The following is a 13,587-nucleotide window of genomic DNA, read 5'->3' on the forward strand; positions in this document are numbered from 1 at the left end:
AATCGCCTCCCTTCCTTTATACCTCATCATCATGAGAACTCAAATGTGCAGATGTGAGCAATCCCATGCAGCTGTTTTCCCAGAGGGCAGACCAGCACACCACCTCCTCGGCCACTTGAGGGCTCTGTTCATTTTGAGGAAACAAACCCTTTCATTCAGAAATGAGAACAGTCAAACAGAAAGCAGATTTGCAGATAAAAATGGGATGTGACTCTTTAACTGCGGTTCTCATTTAGTCTGCAAGTACTGTGGGTTCTGTTTCTGTGCTAAACCAAAGCCTTTTTTTTCTGATGGTATTTGCTGGTATAGTACCGACTCCTCTTTTTGCAGTACTGGTGCCTTTTTTGGCAGTCGGGGCTTAGGCTCCCAAGGCACTGGCAGCAAACATCGTAAGTACTGGGCACTTTTTATAGAAAAAAAGAAGGCCTGGCTAAAACTATCCCATTTCTTCACTCATTTTACTCATCTCTCTTCCAGACCTGACACCTGTAGGTCTTGGACATTGGCAGGTGATTATGCTTGCTTCCATGTTGTGAAGAACTTCTGATTTCTACAGATCAAGCTGTTAAGGCACAGAAGCAAGTCAACCCATTTTTTTCCTGGTCAGTTGACAACTCTAGCCTGACCTGCATGTCAGACAAACTCCTGGTTCCTCTTTCCTCCTGTTGCCTTCAGATTCCAGGCACGCAGTGGCCTTGGCTCTAGTCTTGGCCATTTTGTTAGGCCAGAACCAGAGGACTTGCTGTTGCTTAGCAACAGGCCTGGTCTGGAAAGAATCCACAAGAGAGAGGGGTACCAAGATATACAGGAAATGTACCACCCCCAAATTATGACTAGATAAAATTCAAGTGTGTTATGGGCCTACAAAGCCTTCAGTATGGCTGCTCTCTTTTCCTGCTGCCCCTAAAAAGCACATTGGCACACTGAAATTGTGGCCCACAGGGTTTCAAGCAAAGCAGTTGGAGAGCAGCTCATTCTTTGGAAGAGAAGCCAACAGCAAGATTTCCAGGTTCTATAAATAGCTCTGTTGTGTGTGTGCATGATCTCTTCCCATCTGACTCTGTCACAGAAAAAATGTTTCAGATCTACATTCTCTAGCAGTCACAAGGTTGCAAAAGATGCTCCAAGTTTTTTTTAAAGTAATTGTGGAATATTTCAGTTACTAAAGGAAAGGAGGAGAGAAACAGGAGGATGTATGCGGTGGTTTTTGAGAAAACTCTGGTAAAACTGCCATTTCCCACATATGTTGAAAAAATAGAGCGATGCAAATCCATCAAAAATGAACTGGAGTTGGGATGTTGTCTCTGCCTTGAACAGATCCTTCCACACTTGCCAACATGTCAGGAAAAAGATGCAGAAGCTGAGGGCTACAGTTTCAACAGGCATAAATGGTAACGCTGTTCCTAGATTGTTTTCTGTCAGGCTGTTGGTTGAAAAACTGAATTTTTGAATATGCCCTATATTAAAATCACTCTACCCACCTGAGGCAAAAACAGGTAAGAAGAGCTGAGCTGCCATGCTATTTTTTCTGCATGCAGGCCACAGTTGCCAACCTCCAGGTGGGCTCTGATACAGTCTCCAGACTATATAGATCAGTTCCCCAGAAGAAAATGGTACCTTTGGAGGACACAGTTCATGCATCACATCCCCACTGTGCTTCCTTTCACACGCACTGCTATTTCCAGTAGACTTGCCAGTTGTCCCGTTGTGACAAGACCTCTCAGCAAAGGCTAGTGGGGGGGGGGGGAATGGGGTGGGCATGCTAGCATTGCAGTGGTGTGTGATGTCACTTCCAGTGAAAAAAGACACCCTGCAATTCACTAAAAACACTACTGTTTCATCCCTGACACCATGACATCACTTCTGGTTTTCGCAGGAAATGACATCATGGGTCGGCCTCTACCCGCAAATCCAAATTTCTAGGCACTGCCCCTCAAATTTCCAGGAATTTCCCAAGCCAGAGCTGGCAACTCTAATGCAGGAAAATTGTGATGGGAGTGCAGTCAAGCATGCAGTGCCTATCCCAACATCTGTACAATGGAAAGGAACAAACCAAGAAATTATTTACCACCACTCATTCTATTGAAAGTATAAGCTAGGCTTTTAATATATATATCAAATAAATAAATATATAATATGTTACACCAATTATAAAAGCAACAAAACTAGGCCATGAATGGTCATGCTTTCTGCTGCTTGAACCCAGCTGGCAGCAGGACCATGCCTAGCATTAGGAAGGGGTGAAGATGGCCAGCTACAGGCAGCAGATTGATACAACCAGTATAGTGTGTGGGGGTTAGAATGTTGCTTTAGGATTTGGAAGACCTGGGTTCAAGTTCCCCACATGGCCATGAAACATGCTGGTCCAATCTCACAGTCTCTCTGTCTCACTGCAACCCATCTCACAGGTTTTTAGTGACAACAGAATGGAGGAGGGGATAATCACGTACACAGCCCTGAACTCATCAGAGGAAAGTTGGGATAAAAATATATCTGATAGGTTTGGGGGTACTTTAAAAGGGAAGCAAATTGCCAGTTACTTAGTTTATTCCATTGGGATTTTCTGCCTTGGGCACCAAAATGTCTTATGTGGAACAAGGATGGTGGCGATAATAGATATCAGAGAAAAATAGGCTGCAATGTTGGATGCTAGCATGAAGGAGGGCAGGCAGTGGAGGTGAGATTGACAGAGAAAGGCTTGTTTGCCTAGTAAATTCATGACAGAGTTGACATTTGAACTGTGAACCACCTGCTTCGTAACTCAAACAGGTGCCAGGCTACAATAAAGCATTTATCTTGACCCAGGATTTAACTGAAGTTTTATTATGTTGTCTGTTTTTCTATTTTATGGCCCGCATCTCAACTTTTTTTATTTTTAATTTTTTCCTCTTAAACAGGGCTTTTTTTCAGCAGGAACGCTGTGGAACCAAGTTCCAGCCCCTCTTAAAAATGGTCACATGGCCGGAGGCCCCGCCCCCTGATCTCCAGACAGAGGGGAGTTTAGCTTGCTCTCCACGGCGCCGAGCACAGCGCAGAGGGCAATCTAAACTCCCCTCTGTCTGGAGATCAGGGGCAGGGCCGGATCTACGGGGGGGGCGGGGGGTTAGTCTGCCCCCGGCACCGCCAGGGAGGGGGCACTGGGAGCAGCTCCCAGCTGCCGGAGCGCGCAGGCGGCAGTGCGGGCAGCCTTGCAGCCCCCGCGCTGCCTTTTGCCTGCCCTGCAGGGCAGGGGGTGCGCGACAAGCCGGCCACCCCCTGTCCTGCGAGGCAGGCAAAAGCAGCACGGGGGGCTGCGAGGCCGCCCGCGCCATTCGCCTGCGGGGAGGCAAATGGCGCAGGCGGCCTCGGAGCCCCCCGCGCTGCTTTCGCCTGCCCTGGAAGGCAGGGGGTGTGCGGCAAGCCAGCTGTTCCCCATACTGCGGCGCAGGCGAAAGCAGCACGGGGACCCGTGCTGCCTCTTGCCTGTCTTGGAGGGCAGGGGGTGCCCGGCAAGCCGGCCGCCCCGTCCTGCAGGGAGGCGAATGGCTCGGGCGGCCTCGCAGCCCCCCGCGCTGCTTTCACCTGCCCTGGAGGGCAGGGGGTGCGCGGCAAGCTGGCTGCCCCCCCCGTCCTGCGGAGCAGGTGGAAGAGCAGGGAGCTGCGAGGCCACCCACGCCATTCGCCTGCAGGGAGGCGAATGAGGGCGGGCGGCTTCTCAGCTCCACACACTGCCTCTGTCCGCCCTGCATGATGATGTCACCAAAGTGATGTCATCACGCAGCGCCGGGAAGCGCGTGTGCGCTGCGCGTGCGCAAGGCAGTAAGCCAAGGGTTGCCCCAGGCGTGGGCAACCCTGGATCTGGCGCTGATCAGGGGGTGGGGCCACCAGCCATGTGACCATTTTTGCCAAGGGCAATTTAAACTTTAAAAAACTCCCCCCTTGTTCCAGCTGACCCAAAGTGACATCATTGTGCGGTCTTGAGTTCCACCACTGAGTTCCACCACCTCTTTTCCCAGAAAAAAAAACTGCTCTTAAGACTTTTCATGGTGCTTTTATGCTTTCATTGGCTGGTGGTTTTATGGCTGTTACAGTGGGATGGTTTTCTTGGTGGCAGAGTTAGCGTTACTGAGCCATTTTACTGTTTTATTGGATTTATTTTCATTTTTTTAATCGTTAACTAGTTTGAAGAGGACTCTAGAGAAGTGGCATACAAATCTTCCTAAAAATAATCCTGGCACTGAATCTGGATTTGCTGAAAAGTGGAAGCTAGGTGAAAAGTAGAGCTAAATGTGATCAGCACATTGATGTCTCTGCACTCTGCACTCTGGATGAGTAGCATATGCTTTAAAAATAGCAGGGATACTGCGGAACCTTGCTGTACCCCACAGGATAAAACCTAGAGAGTGAGTAGCAGTCATCCATGGCTACTTGCTGCAAATGACCCTTCAAGTAGGAGTGGAACTACTGTGTCACAATGCCCCATCCCTATTCCTTTAGGGGATTTGTGCACATTGTTTTCAGCAGTGCAAAATGTCACTGAAGGTACGTTTGTTCTGGAGTATTTGTCTCAGCAGAGTTCCTGCAGCCACCTTGAGATCTTACTATGAGGTTTTGGTGTCAGCCAATCAAGGGGGGAACATATCAGTATCACTTCCAATCTCTCAAATTCATGGTTTCATTCTCTTTTGTTATATTCTTAGCATCAAAAACTACTGAATGCTGGGAAGAATCCTGTTTCTTGCAAATAGGCCTAAATCCTCTGCCTTTGTTATATACCCAGCAGGTCCTCCAACATCTCCCTGCAATTTTAGACCAAATGCCCAGATATTTAAAGGTAATAACTTTCTCACGCTCTTGACCATCAAGTAACTAGTTATGAATAGGCATTTCCTTTTCAACCACAGACCATGCAATGTTCTTCCCATGATTAAGTTTGAGAAGTTCCCTTTGGCAGAGCAAGCTAAATATTTTCAGTTGTCTCAGTTCAATAGTATACAAGATAATAGAGCCTGGCATAAATGTAGCACAGATACATACCTGCTTGCGAAAGGGAACCTGACTCCCCCTCCCCCCAAGGTTCCCTAGCCTACTTATCAGATACTTCCTGGAAAAATCACATTAAGCAATTCTGCATAATTTCCCATGTGTATGTCAAATGGAATCGCTAACCAAAAAAAAAAGTCCAAGCATGTACATTACACCAGAATTAGGCCAAAGGGTTTTCCATCAGAACTGAAGCAAGGGGCACATAAGCAATCATGAACAAACTGGCTTTACAGACAGATAAGAAAGTCCTGGGTAACCAATTCTGTATTTACCACAAATTCTCTCTTAGACTCTTCGCACCATGTGGAGATAACTGTGGCCCATTCACATTACGGAGATAATGTATGTGGCAAAGTGCTTTATGTAAAGATTCTCACTAATCTTTATAACAACACCCCTATAAGGCAGGCCCACATTCAAAAGTCTTTATATAAATGCTTTACTCTCCTGGATGTATTTGTTGTATGATTAAGACATGCAGAGATTTATCTACCTATAGATTTGCAAGGTTGTTACTCAGAGATCTACGATGTGACTTTAAATTTCCTGATGATACAGGAAAACAGGCAACTGTGGCTTGGCTTCTCACAATGTCCTGCTCATCCCAAAGAGGGGAGATGGCAGAATAATGAGAGTGGGGGAGAAGCTGCAACTACCTAATTTCCCACTGCTCTCTGGAATTTAAAGAGTCTCTCTGGATTGCATCTGCTAGCTCAGTTCTGGCCACCTTGTAAGGATTCCAAGGCAAGAGATATTCAGAGGTGGTTTGCCATTGCCTGCCAGGGCTGACCTTACTTAGCTTCTGAAATCTGATAAGATCAGGCTAGCCTGGGCCATCTAAGTCTTACTTGTATGGGAAAACACACAACATTATCAATGTCAGCCTTGGTTTCATATGACAGACCAATTTAACTAAATGCAGACTTGGGCCTTCCTTTGTCCCATGTGAAAACATCTTCCACACCTGGGTACAAAAGTACTGGGGTGAGAGACTCAAAAGATGTTCCCCTGCCCAGCACATGTGAAAATAAATTCAAACCATAAATATACAAAACCCAATTTGGCCATAAGAGAGGAAAACAGTCTATTCATCAAAGGGTTTGGGGGGCAAGTATCAATTGCAATCACATCCTTCCAAACATTTCTTTCAGTATTGCGTTGTGGTGAAGGCTGAAGAAAACTTTGAGGGTAAGGCTGACGTGGAAAATCCAAATGGTTTATCCCTTCCATGGTTTAACATGGGGCACAAACCACCAGGGAAGTTCTCATGCCATGCCTACTGAAGGGTAAGAGCAATACCATGTCCTTGTCCAACTCAACTTCTCACTCAGTGATCGCCCTCTATGTATTAATTCTGTCTGTCTACCATACTGTTGCCCATACTTTTCCATCTGAAGCATCCACCACAGTTTTTACCGTATAACAGAGCAGCTTCCAGAGATCCTAAATTGTACAATTTCTTTTTTAAAAAATCTGAGCACTAAACCCTTTTTAAAAACCTGGAAACACCGTTTTATTGCCATGTATCTGTATAATGTTCACTTGGCACCTATCAAGCACTCAAATTAAAAAGCGATAACTGGACAAAGGTCGGGGGCTACACTGTGTTTTCCTGGTCCTGTACTATTTAACTACTTAGTTTTAAATACCTATTTCCCCCCCCCTCCACCGCACTCATCATTTCAGTGCACCTTGCTCCCAAAGAAGAGCGCCCAGGATTGCAGCTGTCCGGCCGGAGCCTGTGCGTTTTTACTCAGAAGGAAGCCAGTGGGGTGCTCTCGAGTAAATCTGCAAGGCTTACAGCTTTGGTGTCTGCGCGTCGGGCAGAGAAAAGAATAGGAATACATTGTCCATTTTTAACTGGCCACTGCGAGAGGCTCCTTTCGGCGCACAGCGTGGCCAGGATTGGAATAGCCGCGCGCTCCGCCGGGGTCGAGGATCGCAGCAGCTCCCGAGCGGGTCCCTCGGCTGGCTCCAGCCGCGATGGGGCGTTCTGCGGGCGCCGGCCGGAGGCACGCCGCTGCGCTCAGCAGGCAGCCTTTCTGCGCGCCCTGCACTCACATCCGGGGCTGGGTTTGGCTAATGGGAGACGTAACGAACCCGGAAAAAAGAGGCGCTGGAGAGAGCCTGGCGCGATCCCCCTGATGCCGCTGGGAGCAGCTCGCAGCCTCGACGGAGCCTGAGCGCCATGTCCGGGCCCCGCCGGCCGAGCCCCCGACGCAGTCCCGGGACGCAGCTTGGTGAGTCCGAAAACTCCGCCGATGGGCCCGGGGAGGACGCGCGCAACAGGCACGGCGCGCCTTGCCGTGGGAAAGCGCGTATGCGCCCGGCAGGGGAGAAGGGGTTGTGCCGGAGCAGGGGTCTTGCACCCCTGGAGGTGGGACAGGAGGACGCGGCTTCAGCGCTGGGAGAGGGCGAGGATGGAGGCACGGGACGGAATCCCCTGGCCGGGGAGCGATTGGGCTGGAGCGGTGCTCCGTGCGTGGCGTGCAGACACACCCACGAGCTCAGCCCCGGAACCTGTTAGAAGTGCCAGGGAGCTCCCCCCGTGCGACTCTTGGAGTGTCAAGCCAGAAACGAGAAGGCTTTGCGAGTGTGTGCAGATTCCCTGGCTTTACGCACCAACTAGCCTCAGCCGGGCTCTGGAATGAGCAAACCAGGGCTTTCCAGGGCAGGGGACGTGGCTTTCATATTTGCGGGTTTTTCTTTTTATGTCAGCATAAACGTCCCGGCCTCCGAAGAAAGCCCCACGAAGTTTCATCGTGTTCGCTTCCGAGTAAATGTGCATGGGATCGCGATGTCAATCCAACCCCCGTGTTTTTTTCTTTTTTAAAAAATCGGAATTCACTTATAAGTAAGTGTTGTAGGGCCCTGCAGCCTGGTCTATTACTTGAGTTCAGTTGGAGTCGCTCTGAACAATGCATAGGACTGCAGCCTAGATATCCATCTCTTCTGCAGTCCAGGAACAAACAAGCTGCCAGGGCATTCTCCATTTAGGCATCCTTTCAAAATAGCTGTCGACCCCCCCCCCTTGCCTTTGCAGAGACTGGCCTGCTCTCTAGGTATTAAGCTCTTGTTGCATTCAACATTTGAAGAGTTCTGAGCCCCGCTTGAGGGTCTGAGGTTTTGAAGTGTGGGTGATGCTTCCTGGGCATCTTGCCCAGGGATTCTAAAAGGCATGGCCACATGGCACCTGCCTATGCTCTTGGCTTTGTGGGGCAGCTCAGGTTGGGTATTCCTGTCTAGTGGCAGTGAGTGCAGTATAATGGGCAGGTGGTGATCTGGCAGATTCCTGGGTTGGAATCTTGCCCCAGCCGTGAACTTGCTAGGTGGCTGCAGCTAAATAGATTTCTCATTCATATAGAAACAGCAATACTGGCCTATTTTACAAGTATAGATTGCTCCAGTGATATGCATAAAACTGTGAACGCTCTCCAGAGTGATATATATGCGAACTAGTATTATTGCTGTATTCCTAAAATAGTCTCCTGTGTTGGTCTGTAGCAAAATCCAAAATCAAAAGTTGTATAATGCCTTTTATTAAGACTGACCAAATAACACAACACATCGTGCAAGTGTTTGAGTTTTCCACAACTCTTAACTGGATGTTAAAAAGAAAAGGTTGGGGGGAATGTCAGGGGTTCAATCTGAAGCCAGCTGACCACACCCTGTGCCCATTTAAATCAGTTTAGCATCAAATAGGCTTAATACTGTGATGTAAAAGGTGCATTTTTCCCCTTCTGTTTTTTTTAAACACCCAGCTTGACAAATAGTTCTGGGGAACTCCAAAGCTTGCACAATGAGTTGTATCATTTGGGCTGGTCTTAAAAGAAGGCATTACCTGCCTTATTGTTGTTCTTGCTGTAGAAAAGTTGTATAGTGTTTAGTAAAGATAACCACTTGTAGACTATTGGTGCTCAAAATGATAACTTCCAATTTTCTGCACAATTAAATCTATCCCCCTGCTCCCATCTATGCTTTTAAAAAAGTTTTGTGCCTTCTATTGTATTCTGGAAAGAAAAGTTGTTGAGTTGGTGGCACCCAAATAGAATGGTAATATCTTGAAAACGTATTTATTGCTTTGGAATTGGCCTGTTCTTCCAAGGAGCTTAGGACAGCCTACACATTCCTTATCTTGTCACTTCTCTCTCTCCCTCCTCCATACCTTATCTTCCAGGAGATTAGGTAAAGAAACTGGCCCGTATCACCTAGTGAGCTGCATAGCAGGGTGGGGATTTGAACTCCAGTATCCCTGCTTCAGCTCCAGCCACTGTATTGTAGGCTGGGAAATGAGAATGAGCACAGTTTAATTTGGGGGGGCGGGACCAGGAAACAGAGAACATTCTCTGCAGATCCTACTGCAACTTGCAACTGTGCTGGAAGGGGGAACATGACAGTGGAGGGTATATTTGAATCTTGTTTACACATGCAGTAGAACAGCAATGGTAAACTACAGGTTACAAAAGGGTGTGTGTGTCCCAGCTTAATTTTTTAAAATCTATTTGCCATATTTTGAAATACCCTGCAAGTAGAAAGCTAGCACTTTGGGGGAGCAGGTTTTAGAACAGCCTGCTCCTTGTTCTTCTAGTTTTGTACTCTAAGCAAAACTTTTGTCATAGAGGAGCCACGTAACCACCTGTAGCCTGAAATGCTGCAGTTCATTCTATTCCTCTTGTTCTGTTTCATGTGACTCTAAGTCCTGTTAGAATCAAGGAATGGGAAGATTTCTGTCCTCAACCCCATTGAAGAACCCTGTTCAAGTTCATAAAGATGCTTTGTTGATGGGTTGCCAGTGTATAGGATATACACAGAGGCAACTGCCTCATGAAGCACAGTTGACCTGCAGAGTGGGAGATCTAGAACTGATCCACAGTAAAAATCCCTGGTGGGCTTGGGCCTGATGTTGACCGTGGGGAAGTGGCTGCCATTTGCCTTGGCCATTGAGAATCCTAAGCATTGGTATTCATAATACTCATTTCCCCCTCTACTGGGAAATATTGCATATCAACCTTATTGCGAGAGCTTGGTGGAATTCAGATGTTATGAAAGGGGGCACATTGACTTCCACAACATAGGCCAGTAGTTATCAAACTGTGTGTTGTTGGGATCTATAAGTGATTGTCTTGCAGATGGGCAACAAGGTAGGAGGGTAGAGGAGGAGGAATGGGGGAGCCAGCAAAGGAAGCTCTTGAGTAGCTTCGGGGCAAACTTGGGTTTGCTCCTGTGTAGTGCATGCTTACTGCTTAACAATGCACTATATTTCTAAGTACCAAACCAAAATAAGTTGCAAATGTATTCATTGTTACCTGTTGTGAGATTCTTTTCTTGGAGAGAGGGGGAAGTAGCATGAAATAACTTTGCAAGTGTGTCCCAAATAATATAGTAAATTTAAAAGTGGATCCTGTTCAAAATGTCTGTGAATCGCTGATTTATTTGTTACAGTTCCTTATGATGGGGAAGCGCTTATCCTCAAAATGAGAAGCTTAATATTTACTTCATTAATACTCCACTTTTCTCCCCAGTGGGGCTTATATCATTTTCCTCTCCTCCATGAATGTGTGTGTGCTCGCATACGTGGTCACAAGTTCACTGTGCACCCCAGAGTTAAATGTGAGTTGCACATTTCTGCGAGAGCAGGACTGGACTGGACTTCAGTGTGGGAATAACAGAATTGTATGTGAATGCAGGATATCCGTTGGGGGAATGGAGATTACCTGATCTGGCAAGGGTGGGGTTCTGCTACCATTGGCTCAACTGGGCAGTGCAGATGTTATTCTCCTCCTTACACTTTTCCAAGGTTGAATGTACACGTATGGAGTAAGATTTGGATGTGCCTTTAATGGACAAACTGGGCACAGAGAGAAATAAAGGATGTATAAGCTGCTTAACGAAAACATTCAGCTTTGTGTGTTAGTGTATTTCATATATACAAAGTATGTTGTGTCTTTTATCTTAGTCCATATGCTCAAACAGCTCTGAGAATGACCCAGAAAAATGTAGGAGAAAAGGTTTTCCTTTTTCCTGTTGCCAAACAAACAATGAATGTAATAATAATTGCTTAAGATTTATACAGCACTTTCAAATGTTCAGAAGCACTTCAAATAGGTTATCTTGTAAACCTTAACAGCAGCCTTGACAGTATCCCCATATTAGTGATGAGAGGGAACTGCATAGTTTGTGTAAGGCTTTCTAGTGCATTCAGTGCAAAGGCATGCTACACAAACTCCTAAGCATGTCACTTTTTTTTTGAGGGCTCCTCTGATGCTGGCAAAAATTTAGCAGGAGAAACCCACTTCTTTGTCTATGGAAGAAGCCCTCCTCTTACCAGCTTTCTGCTTTTCTCCTTCTTTGGTATTGGCAACCAAGTTGAAGCTCGTTATGTACAGGCATCCAGACTTCGGTGAACTTGTCCACTGATCTGAATCTACTTGAATACTTGCCTAGGTTGATAAGTAGCTTTTTGGGGCACAAACAAGGGTTGAGCAGCAAAGAGTCCAAGTTGGCTTTACCTCTTCAAGTCTTAATCACGATTAGAAGGATACAGGGGGAGGGTATTATCAGGGGTGTTCAGCATCTGTGGTCCTTGTTGTGTCTTCTCTGTTCCTATTTCAGTGAAAGGGGTTTTTTGTGCCTTCCTCTTCTACAATACATAAGTCAGCATGTGCTTTATGAGCACCCAGAGAGGAAGCTGTGTAGACTTAGGCACAGAGGAAGTTGGCAGTTTTCCCAGGGGACGAGGTTCTGAAAAAAGCAGTTAGCGGGGCTGGTATGCTTTGTCCAAAACCTTTTTTTCTGTAGCTGAAGCACTGAATGCCTCTCCTGCTCAGTTAAATGACCCTTTTATGGTGGGGGGTGGAATGTGCCTGTCTGTGCATATATATAAAGCTTTCTTATACCAAGTTGAACCTTTGGTCATTCTAGCTCAGTAATGTCTACCAGGACTACCCCTTTTGGGGGGGGTATAGTCACAACTAACTTACAGGAGGTTTGTTTTGCCGTCAAGTCACAACTGATTTATGATAGTTTGCTCTTGCATGCCTCTGCATAACAACCCTGAATGTCCTTGGTGATCTCCCATCCAAGTACTAACCAGGGCTGACCTGCTTAGCTTCTGAGACCTGACAAAGTCACACTAGCCTGGGCTAACCAGATCAGGGCACCATAACTACCTAGTCATTCTCAACGGTCTTAGGCAGAGGAAGGGTCTTTTGCAGCACTTACAACATGAGTTTTTTTTTTAACTGGAGAAGCCATAAGTCAAAACTTGGACCTTCTGCATGCAAAACGTGTGCCACACAACCCCATATATGTATATATCTGTGTATGTATCCTTGGTCTGCAACTAATTTTGCAAGAGGGCTGCTTTAACAAAGAAGTGGATCTGTGCAGGCTAAGGGCCATTATTCAAAATGGTGGTTGTGGCGAGTGCCTTCAAGTCAGAGTTGGCTTATGGTGACCCCTAGTGGGGTTTTCATGGCAAGAGACTAACAGAGGGGGTTTGCCATTGCCTGCCTCTGCAACTCTGGTCTTCTTTGGAGGTCTCCCATCTAATATACTAACCAAGGCCGACCCTGCTTACTTTCTGAAATCTGACAAGATCAGGCTCACCTGTGTCAAACTCCATTGCTACCTGTGTTGCCACACACAAGCCTTCCTTTTCCCTTGAAGGTTGGCTGTTGAAGGGTTGGGGGTGGGAAGGTTGGAGACTACCAATTGCTGGCTTGTGTTGTGGAGCAGCTTTGCAAATGAGTCCACAAAATGTGTTTAATTAGTCATTGGTGACCTTATCAACAACAACAAAACCCTTTCCTAGAGCTTTCCTACCTGGCCATTGAAAGTAACTCAAACTCTTCACAAGTGAACAAGCATGTATCTGGTTTTAATCTTATAATAATGCAGGCAGTACATAAACCCTCGTACATACCTAATGATAGCAGAAGCTTATGTATCATTAAGTATTGATTTAAAAGAACTTTTTAATGTGTGTCTGCTTTACTCTGCAAAAAGCAGCCAGGGGACTTTGGAGTGCCAGGTAGATATGCTGCCCTTAGACAAGTGGAAACGTGCAGTTAAGAATTGTTCTAAACTTGTTTCAGCTGTGTCACGTGCGCAGATGGAGTTGGGCACTGCACATACTAGAGCCATAACCAGCATTGCAAATCAGGTGGTGGAAGTTCCCATAAGACTGCTTCAAGTCACGGCTGTAGTGAAAAAGAACACCTGCCTTTCTGTTTCCGTATGTGCACGTGCCCCTACTGTTTGTGTATTCTATGCCTAGTCTCTGAATACTCAGATGTTGTGTGTTGGAGGTGGCCGTCAAGTCAAAGCTAGCTTATGGAGAGCCCTGCTGTGGTTTTCATGGCAAGAGATGAACAGAAGTGGTTTGCCATTGCCTGCTTCTGCTACCTGATCTTTACTGAAGGTCCCACATACAATTACTAACCAAGGCCGACCCTGTTTCGCTTCCGAGATCTGGTAAGATCAGGCTTTCCTGGGCTATCCAGATCAGGGAGAATACCCAGATGCACTTATGTAATTACGTTTATTATTATTTAAACTTCA

At 46.5% G+C, this 13,587-nt stretch overlaps 1 protein-coding gene across 1 annotated transcript in view; it reads left to right on the forward strand.

The window, feature by feature from the left end:
- Window positions 1-7,185: 7,185 nt before the first annotated feature.
- Window positions 7,186-13,587, forward strand: part of PLEKHA2 (pleckstrin homology domain containing A2) — a 73,469-nt gene continuing 67,067 nt past the window's right edge. Inside the window, exon 1 of the mRNA XM_054998628.1 lies at window positions 7,186-7,265. The gene's annotated coding sequence lies outside the window, so the exon portion shown is untranslated. The remainder of the gene's footprint in view (window positions 7,266-13,587) is intronic.

Source organism: Eublepharis macularius, chromosome 14, assembly GCF_028583425.1.
Source record: "Eublepharis macularius isolate TG4126 chromosome 14, MPM_Emac_v1.0, whole genome shotgun sequence".
Taxonomy (NCBI): Eukaryota; Metazoa; Chordata; class Lepidosauria; order Squamata; family Eublepharidae; genus Eublepharis; species Eublepharis macularius.